Here is a 10003-nt window from a genome sequence, read left to right as displayed (position 1 = left end):
ATAATTACTTACTTTTATAATATAAGAGATGAATCTTGTAAGTTTCTAACTGCAACTGTTCTAAGCTAATACTTGGGCATCAGAATAGGTTTCACTCTGTTGTAATAACAATCCCAGCTATTAAGTTGTGCCTATTGCTTAGTTTTAAAACTAACTTACCAGTGTTGAGAGAGTACTTGTTTCTTTTTTTCCTTGACATTAATGCCTTTATAGAAGTAATTTCTTTCCTTCAGATTTTGTATATGTGAAGATGTTAGATTGCAATTAAATGTATGTTAAACTACTTAATCTTATTCCACAGTTCACTGGATGTTCTGTTTTCCCCCCACACACCCAGTCTTTTTTCTTATTATATTTTGGCTAGTTTCTATTGCTATATCTTCTAGGTCACCAGATTTTTCTTAACTGCATAATCTGTTGCTTATTTCAACCATTGTATTTTTTTCCATCTCTAGAAGTTTGAGTCTTATACCTTCTATTTCTCTATGCTTTACTTTCTTGAACATATGGAATATATTTATAATAGCTATTTTAACATTCTTGTCTACTAATTCTATCATCTGTAATTTCTGGATCTGTGTTTTTAAATTGGCTTTTCTCTTCATTATGAATAGTATTTTTGTGCTTTTTTGGATATTAGTAAGTTTCGATTGCATGTATGACATTGTGGATTCTACAATATAAAGTCCTAGATTTTTTGATATTCCTTTAAATATTTGGGGCCTTTTTTTTCCCCCACCCTGTGATGCATTTAAGTTACCTGGAACAATTTGATCCTTTTGAAGTTTGTTTTTTTTTAAGTGTTTTTAGGCAGGTCCAGAATAACCTTTAGTCAAAAATTAATTTGGCCCCAGTACTGAGTCAGTACTCTTTTGGGGACTCAATTTTTTGCCCATGTGTAAAGAGGTTTTTCCCCTATGGATGATAGGACAGGAAATATTATTCCAGATGGACTAATCCTTCTGCTCCTTTGTAGAGTAGTTCCTTTCCCAGCCTTGGATTTTATCACGCACATGTTCTGGTCATTGCTCAGCTGAAGACTCAAAAGAAAACCAACAATTTGCAGATCGTCCCAACCTTCTATGAAGTCTTCTACTCTCCCGTACTCTTCCCTACAAATTCTGACTGGCGTGGACTCCCTAAACCCTGAATTTTGTCCTCAACTCAGGGAGACTGCCAGGCTCCATTTGAGTTTCCCTTCTCTGCATAGCAGCCTGGAAACTCCAGGCAGTAAGCTCACTTGCTGACCTGTGCTGCCTGTTGTTAGATGTCAGAAAACTATTGTTTCATGCATATTGTCTATAGTTTCTTTAATTATTTAAGGTAGGAGAGTAAATCAGTTCCTATTCTTTCCTCGTGGCTAGAAGCAAAAGCCTGTGAAGGTATTTAGAACTCATTTGAAAACTCAAATTATTTTCTTATTTTAAGCTGTCTTGTCTTATATAACCTACATACACTTCATTGGTTATTTTTGTCTCGCAATGGAATAGACAAATGATAAGACAAAAGACAATTTAAATTATGTCTTAAATTATTCATGATCCCATCATCTAAATAGTTTTATAAATCGCTTCCTCTAGAGAAATATTTTTAAGCTGCAGTCTGATTTTATTTTGAGTCTTACCTTTAGTTAATATGATCTTCATACTTAGTTAATGGCTGCACATGACCTATTAATATTCCAACATGTAATCCATATGTTTGGCAATTCAGGCTTTGCTCTATTAGGTAGTGATACAGTAAATTTCTTCATATATCATCCCTATTTTTAAGGATGCTCAAAGGGAGAAAGGCAGGTGGGATTTTTTTTTTCCCAGTCTGCAATGAATATTTAGGCTTTGTTAGGTATTTACTAAAAGTTTGTCAAACGATTGAGGTGGCATTTAACTTATGAAGTTCATTTAGGTAAAGTTTATTTAACCTTTTTAGGAATACTTTTATTTCATCAAGCATTCATCTTTATTTTTATGGGAGAGTAAAATAACTAATTATGAAATGTTTTGTTTTCTTCTACTTATTAAATTTAAGCCTGTATTATCTACATTGTTTCATCAGATAAACTTTTATGTTGGAATAATCTTAGGTTTACAGAAAAGTTGCAAAGATGGTACAAGAGGTTTCTGTATGCCTCCTACCCAGTTTGTTTCCCCTATGTTAATTATCATCTTACATTACTGTAGTACATTTATCAAAACTAAGAAACCACCATTGACGTGTTATAACTCCAGACTTTATTCAGACTTTGCTTTTCCACTGATTTCCTTTTTCTGTTCCACAGCCCAATCCAGGATGTCAAATGCATTTAGGTGTCGTGTCTCCTTCGTCTCTGGTCTGTGACTGTTTCTTACTCTTTGTTTTTATGACCTTGACTGTTTTAGAGAGTACTGGTCAAGTATTTTATAGAATGTCCCTTAATTGGGTTTGTCTGATGTTCTTCTCATTATTAGAGTAGAATTGTAGGTTTGGGGAAAGAATATCACAGAGATGAAATGCCCTTCTCCTTTCATCTCATCAGGGCTCACAATCACGTGACATCACTGGTGATGTTAACTGTGATCACTTGGTTGAGATGGTATCTGCCAGGTTCCATCACAATAAAGTTACTGTTTTTCCCTTTATAAATTCTATTCTTTGGAAACAAGTCACTAAATTTAGCCCACCCAAAAGGTGTGGGGCATGGGGGAGATTAATTTCCATCACCTGGTGGGGAGAGTATCTGTACATATTATTTGGAATTCTTTCAAGATTTGTCTCTTCTCCCCATTTAATCAACCATTCATGTTAATATAGACTTGATGTATTTTTTTTATACTTTGGATTATTACCTAATACTGCACTATTTTGTTGCTCAAATTGTTCCACTTTTGGCTATTGGGAGCTCTTTTAGGTTGGTTTTTGTTGTTGTTCCTTCGACATGCCCCCATTTTGGTTTTTGAGCGCTTTTTGGCACTACACCATGTTCTTGGCTCATTTTGTGTTTTTCCTGCCCTCACTCCTAGAACCAGCTATTTTTTTTAAGGAGTTCAGGTTCCTTTTATTGGAGGAAGATATTGAGAAGCTAAGATCTGGGCACTGGATATAGTTGAATACTCTCAACTTTCTGATATTAAATATCAGTAATATATTAATAGTTAACTTGATCAGAAGTGTAATAAGTAGCCAATTAGTTGTCAAAACCTTTTGAACGCAAAACAAAACTAGCCTTTTCAGTCAAATGACATCCTTCACTTGGCAAACTTTAAATGCATATTTGGTCTATAGTTCAGTATCAAACAGTGTAGGGCAGGGAACCCCAACTGGTCTGTGTTGCAGCTTATGCCATATTCCTTCCTGGCTTTGAAGTCTGGTTCAGGACAACATTTGAAATACCCTTGGGCCGCTAGGAAGGATGGTTGGCCTGCAGTTCATTGGTATTCCAGGCATCTTGGGGATAGGGGGCTAAGACAGGGAGAAACTGGATTGTCAAGACCCAAAGAATTTGTGGCTTATCTACAGAATTTTCATTAGCAAGTCTGACTTTGGGAGGCATCAGATAAGCATAATATTTTGTTTCTCCACTCAAATTGGATTGAAATGCTATAAAGAAGACATGAGTAATTCAGAACAGATAGTTCTACCTTTGAAAAATTTAGTCTAATTGAACGAGAGCATTTGAACAGGATGGAGCTAGGAAACATGAGGTTTGTGAAATAGGCACCCAGTCCCCCTGAGTCTGCCTATGGCCACTTTTCCAGAGCTATGGCTCTCACCATCGTCGTAAGTTGGCTGTAAGGGCGCCTGCCTGGTGCACTGCCCTCCCCAATACATTCTTTTGGCTATAAGGGCGCCTGCCTGGTGTACTGCCCTCCCCAATACATTCTTTCAGCAATCTGCTACTTGAGGGACTATTATAAAAATATCAATGATGCCATGCTTAAACTCTCTGCATAACATCCTTTGATGGCTTCCCAGGATTAAATTGTAGATGTCTAAATATGGCCTGGCTCCTGCTTATACCTCCAGCTTTAACCCCACCATGTCCCTGTGTGCCCCATGCTCCATTGCCCCCAGGTTCCTGCAGGCCTCTGCATCTTTGCCTATGCTGTCTGCTTTGCCTGAAGTGCATTCTGCCTTCTCATAGCCATACACCCACAGTTTATCATGCAGAGGAATATAAAGCAGACAGAGCTGCAGAAACTGGGCCTGCTGTTCCAGAGAACTACAGAGGCACTGCCTTGATTCTTGATGACTTCCCAATTCTTCCCTCCCTCAGGTCCTCACCCAAGTTTCTGTGTTTCAGTAATCTTAGGAGCCTTCTCTTCCACCTGCCCCTCACCCCTCAGCCTTCAACCAACCCATTGCTTTCATAGCATCCTGTGCCTCAGTTCACCTGGATTTACCAGCCATTCTATTCTCTTCCTCCTTGCCTTCTTAAAAATTTGCCACCTGTATTTTGCCCTCTGCTGTCCCCATTCCCCTCCTTTTACTGAACTTATACCCAGGTTACCACAGATCATCTTATTGCAGATTCAGTAAATGCTTTCTAGTTTTTATCTTAATCTCTCCTGTTTAGAACATTTTCTTTCTTTGGCTTCTGAAGCACCACTTTCTTCTGCTTCTACATAGTTTATATCAGGGGTCCCCAACCCCCGGGCCATGGACTGATACTGATCCATGGCCTGTTAGGAACTGGGCCGCACAGCAGGAGGTGAGCAGCAGGGGATCAAGTGAAGCTTCATCCATATTTGCAGCTGCTCCCCAGAGCTTACATCACCGCCTCAGCTCAACCTCAGATCAGGCACTGGATTCTCATAGGAGCACCTGTCCCTGATGCCAAAAAGGTTGAGGACCACTAATTTATAGTACATGGGCTGCATAGTTGGACAACCAGAGTTTTCCTTCCATTATTAGTTGTTATTTTCTCAGTCTTCAGCCAGTTCCTCTTCCTCTGACTGCTCCTGAGTTCTGTCTTCAGACTTCTTTTCTCAACATCTCCCCTCAGCAATGCTACCACTATGGCTTCTGTTAAAGATTCCTTTATATCTTATTCCCAGCCTTGATCTCACTCTCCTTAGTGATGCTGGAAACACAGGACCTTCATTTCTTCCATCTGAATCACCCACAAGCATCCTTAGATTTTTAAATCAGAAAGTTCAAGACTGTCCTTGTTGTCCTCTGCCCCCATTTTCATTTGTACCAACAAAACCCAGGCCTTCGTTAATGTTTGCAAGGCCTCAGTCAAGAATGCAAATGGAGCCCTCATATACCATATTAATCAAACTAAGAAACATCAGATACAATATATTCTCTCGTACCATGACTGATAAATCTTAAAGACCTAGAAGGTCAGGTTCAAATTAAATTCTTGGGCTTTTTAAAGTTCAGTGCCAGAAGTTCAAGGAGAGCAGGCCTCCAGCATAGTCCTCTGTGAGCTTGAGCTTGTGTGCTTCGATACCCAGCCTGATATTCCAGATTCCAGGTGCAGTGCACACCCTGCAAACGCTGCCCCTTGGCCAGCCCTTGTGTACATAGTGGAGGAGCAGTCTGCTCTTAGCAGAGCTACCATTCAAAAGACCCACAAGCCTTGGAAGCAGACTCAGGAGATGGGATTCTGGGGCTCCTGATGTGCATGTTCCCAGACCCCATGAACTTCATGAGGAGGGGCATGGCTGGGTGATGACCACTGGTCCCCATAGATGTCCTCATTTTCCTCTCCACATGTTGGCACTTGCTTTTCTTTGTAGCCTTGCTCTTCTTTCAAAAGCCTGCTCATCCTTCGGGATATGGTTTCTGTAGGCCTCATCTTTTAATCCTCTCCTTAATACCTTTATTTGGATTTAATCTACCCAGCTTCTTGTGTTTCAGATGTGTTTTATTTTGATAGAGGCAGTGTATGTTGTCTGTTCCTGTTTCCTTCACTCATTAAATTGCAAGCTTCTCAAAAGCAGGATCATTATTTGGTTTTGCCACCAGTCCTAACATGAAGTCTCACAAATGGGAAGTGCTTAACAAGTGTGGCTTGAAGCTACCACAACTCTGGCATCACTCTTGTGTTGTTGTGGTAACCATATCAAAACAGGAAATGAAGTTAGTTTAGCATGACTTGTTCATAATTGACTCATGCTGGTTCCCTTTTCTTCCCTAAGTGATCACAAAACATCTGTTAAATAATCTACTCCAGAATGTTGTGGACTTTTGCTTCCATATTACTAGTCAGATATATTTCTGGAATCTGTTCCTACCCACCCTAGAATCAACCATGTAACCAAGGAACCTTGGTTCCTTTCATTTTAAACTGCTCTTTTAAGAAGTAATTGATACACAATATACTACACATATTTAAAGTGTACAGCTTGATAAATTTTGACATATACTCATGAAACTATCAATACAATCAGGATAATAACCATTCATCACCTCCAAAAGTTATCTGGTTTCCATTTGTGTAGTCCTCCCTCTCACTAGCCCACCAACCCAACTGATTTGCTATCTGTTTAGATTAGTTTGCATTTTATATGAATCAAAGTGCTTTGCTTTTAGTCTGGCTTCATTCAGCATAATTATTTTAAGATTCATGTGTTGTTTATATCAATAATTTATTCCCTTTTATTGATGAATAGTAGGAATCTGTTTTGAGAATTGAGTATGTTCACCTTGACCCCTTTCCATTCCCCACAATTTATGGACTCAGAATAGAATTTATCTGGGACTTGAGGCTGCATTTATGTAAGATGACTGAGTGATATCAATAGCTTGAGCTCCTGAAAGGACGGAGTATTATTTATAATCTTTGTATCCTGTTAGAATAATCTTCAGTACATAGACGATACTATCTCAATGCTGGGCAAAAGTTTCTCCCTTAAATCAGGTGTGTGTGTTTGTGTGTATCTGTGTGTGTCTGTTTTAAATAATGTATCCGATTTCATTTTTAAAGATTATTCTCTTAGGTGGGAATGAGGTTAAATTAAGATTTTTTAATATCTTTTCCCAATAATTATTTTTCAGGTATTTTTGTATTGGGCAAGAACACTAAAATAATTGTGCTTTCTCCTTTAAAGAGTATCCTAGCATTCCACTAGTATTTTCCTGTGTTTTGTTTTTGTTTTTGTTTTTGTTTTTGTTTTTTTCCTAATTAAAAAAAATTTTTTAGAACGCCTACAGCACCTGGTCTTCCTCGGTGGTCTCCCATCGAAGTACTAACCAGGCCCGACCCTGCTTAGCTTCCAAGATCAGATGGTATCGGGCTTGTTCAGGGTAGCATGGCCGTAGGCCTAATTAAAATTTTTAAAATATATTTTAAAGAGATTCACATCACTCTTCAATCAAACAATATAAAGAGCTATACAATGAAGGTTTTTGTTCCTCTATCTGTCCAATTCCAGCCTGGTATTCTGTCTCTCCCTCCACCACTACCCATCTTACTTTCTTGTGTATCCTTCCAGACTTTATGCAAACACAAGCAAATGTTAATATATATTTTACTTTCATTTTTTATTAGGAAAAAAAAGATAACATATTATCTACTGCTAGACCTTGCTTTTTTTCACTTTATACATCTCGAAGATCTTTGCATGTCATTCCTTTTCAGCTGCATATAATTCCACTGTATAGATACCCATTTTCCTATTGATGGACCTCTTTTTAAATCAGTTTTTTTATAGAGTCACATGCAGTTGTAAGAAATAATACAGAGAGATCCCAGTTTCCCCCAATGGTAACATCTTGCATAACTATATTATGATACTGTACATAGATTGACATTAATAAAATTTATATAGCTCGTTCATATGTCACTAGTTTTATATGCTCTCATTTGTGTGTGTGCTTGTTCTATGCAGTTTTATCAGATGTAGGTTTCTGTAATTACTACCATTTTGGGGGTGTCTATTGAAATGTTTGATTTTTTTTCCCCTTTGAAAAAATTTAAAATTTTCTAATCATAGTAAAAAACATTGTGAAATTTACCATTTTTAAGTATATAGTGAGTAGTTCTAAGTACATTCACATTATTGTGCAACAGATCTGTAGAACTTTTCATCTCGAAAGACTAAAACTGTACCCTTGAACGCCATCTCCTCATTTCTCCCTTCCCTCAGCCTTTAGTAACCATCATTCTACTTTCTGATTCTGTGAGTTTGACAGCTTTAGATGCCACATATGAGTGGAATCATGCAGTATTTTCTGTTTGTGACTGGCTTATGTCACTTAGCATAATGTCCTTGAAGTTAATCTATGATGTAGCATGCGATAGAATGCCCTTCTTTTTTGTGTATAGCACATTTTCTTTATCCATTCATCCATCATTGAACATTTGTGCTATGTCCACCTCTTGACTATTATGAATAGTGAACATGGATGTGCCAGTATCTCTTTGAGATCCTGTTTTGGATACTTTTTGGTTTATACCCGGAAGTGGGATTGCTGAGTCATATGATAATTTTATGTTTAATTTTTTCAGGAACTTCCGTAGTGTTTTCCAGTGGCTGGACCATTTTACATTCACAGCAGTGCACAAGGGTTCCAGTTTTTCCAAATCCTCTCTGACACTTTCTGAATTTTTGGTGGGGTTGGTTGGTTTGTTTTTTGATAGTGGCAATACTTACAGGTGTGAAGTGATAGCTTGTTGTGGTTTTGATTTTCGTTAAATAAGTGATGATCAGCTTTTTCTATGTTTATTGGCTGTTTATCTTTGGCAAAATTTATTCAACATGTCTTATTTTTAATGTGTTTATTTTTAATTGAACCATTCCTGAAGAATTCCTAAGATTAAATATTACTTGAACATAATAGATTATTATTTTAATGTATTATCAAATTATATTTACCCATTTACTTTTTGTTGATTTTAAAGCTTATGCTTATAAATAAAATTGGTCTTTAGTTTTGATTCTTGTTCTTTATCATCATCAATTATTCTTTTTGATTTATTTTTAATTATAGTTGACATACAATATTATATTAGTGTCAGGTATACAACATACTGCTTCAACATTTATATACCTTACATAGTGATCACCACAATAAACCTAGTAACCGTCTGTCACCATACATAGTTAATACGATAGATTATACATAAAAGCGAAATCATATGATATTTGTCTTTCTCTGTCCGACTTACTTCACTTAACATGATAGGTCCATTCCTGGCAAGATTTCATTCTTTTTTATAACTGAGTAACTTCTATTGCATATATGTATCATTTCTTTATTCATCCATCCATCAATAGGCACCTAGGTTGTTTCCATATCCTGGCTATTGTAAACAATGCTGCAGCGAAAATAGTGGTGCATATATCTTTATGAATTATTGTTTTCGTTTCTTTGGATAAATACCCAGATGTGGAATTCCTGGGTCATACAGTAGTTCTGTTTTTAGTTTTTTGAGGACTCGCTATACCATTTTCCATAGTGACTGTATTAATTTGCTGTCCTACCAACAGTGCACTATGGTACTCTTTTCTCCACATCCTCGCCAACACTTATTTGTTGTCTTTGGATAATAGCCATTTTGACAGATGTGTGGTGATAACCTCATTGTGGTTTTGATTTGCATTACCCGATAATTAGTGATATTGAACATCTTTTCATGTGTTTGTTGGCCATTTGTGTATCTTTGGAAAATGTATATTCACGTCCTCTGCCCATTTTTTAATTGGATTGTTTGTTTTTTTGATGTTGAGTTGTATGAGTTCTTTATATATTTTGGATAGTAAACCCCTTATTGGATATATCATTTGCACATATCCCATTCAGTAGGTTGCAGTTTCGTGTTGTTGATGGTTTCCTTCACTGTGCAAAAAACTTTTTAGTTTGATGTAGTCTCGTGTTTATTTTTGCTTCTGTTGCCTTTGCCCAAGGAGATATATCCAAAAATATATATATATATTGCTCACTCCAATGTCAGACAGTTTACTGCCTGTTTTTTTTTCCCCCTCCCATTTGGCAGATGCCCTAGGGGTTAGTAAATGGATTGCTTTCTGATAGCCTAGGTGCTCTTTAAACCACTGTTTTTTAATTGTACCCC

General features: G+C 37.1%; 1 protein-coding gene and 1 pseudogene across 2 annotated transcripts in view; one reads left to right on the top strand and one right to left on the bottom strand.

The window, feature by feature from the left end:
- The window catches only part of MAPK1 (mitogen-activated protein kinase 1), an 83870-nt gene that overhangs the window by 34328 nt on the left and 39539 nt on the right, over positions 1–10003 (top strand). The window lies entirely within an intron of this gene.
- On the bottom strand, positions 7132–7250 carry LOC111737113 (annotated as a pseudogene).

This window comes from Pteropus vampyrus, unplaced genomic scaffold, assembly GCF_000151845.1.
Source record: "Pteropus vampyrus isolate Shadow unplaced genomic scaffold, Pvam_2.0 Scaffold23, whole genome shotgun sequence".
Classification (NCBI taxonomy): domain Eukaryota; kingdom Metazoa; phylum Chordata; class Mammalia; order Chiroptera; family Pteropodidae; genus Pteropus; species Pteropus vampyrus.
This window is presented reverse-complemented; position numbering and strand designations above follow the sequence as displayed.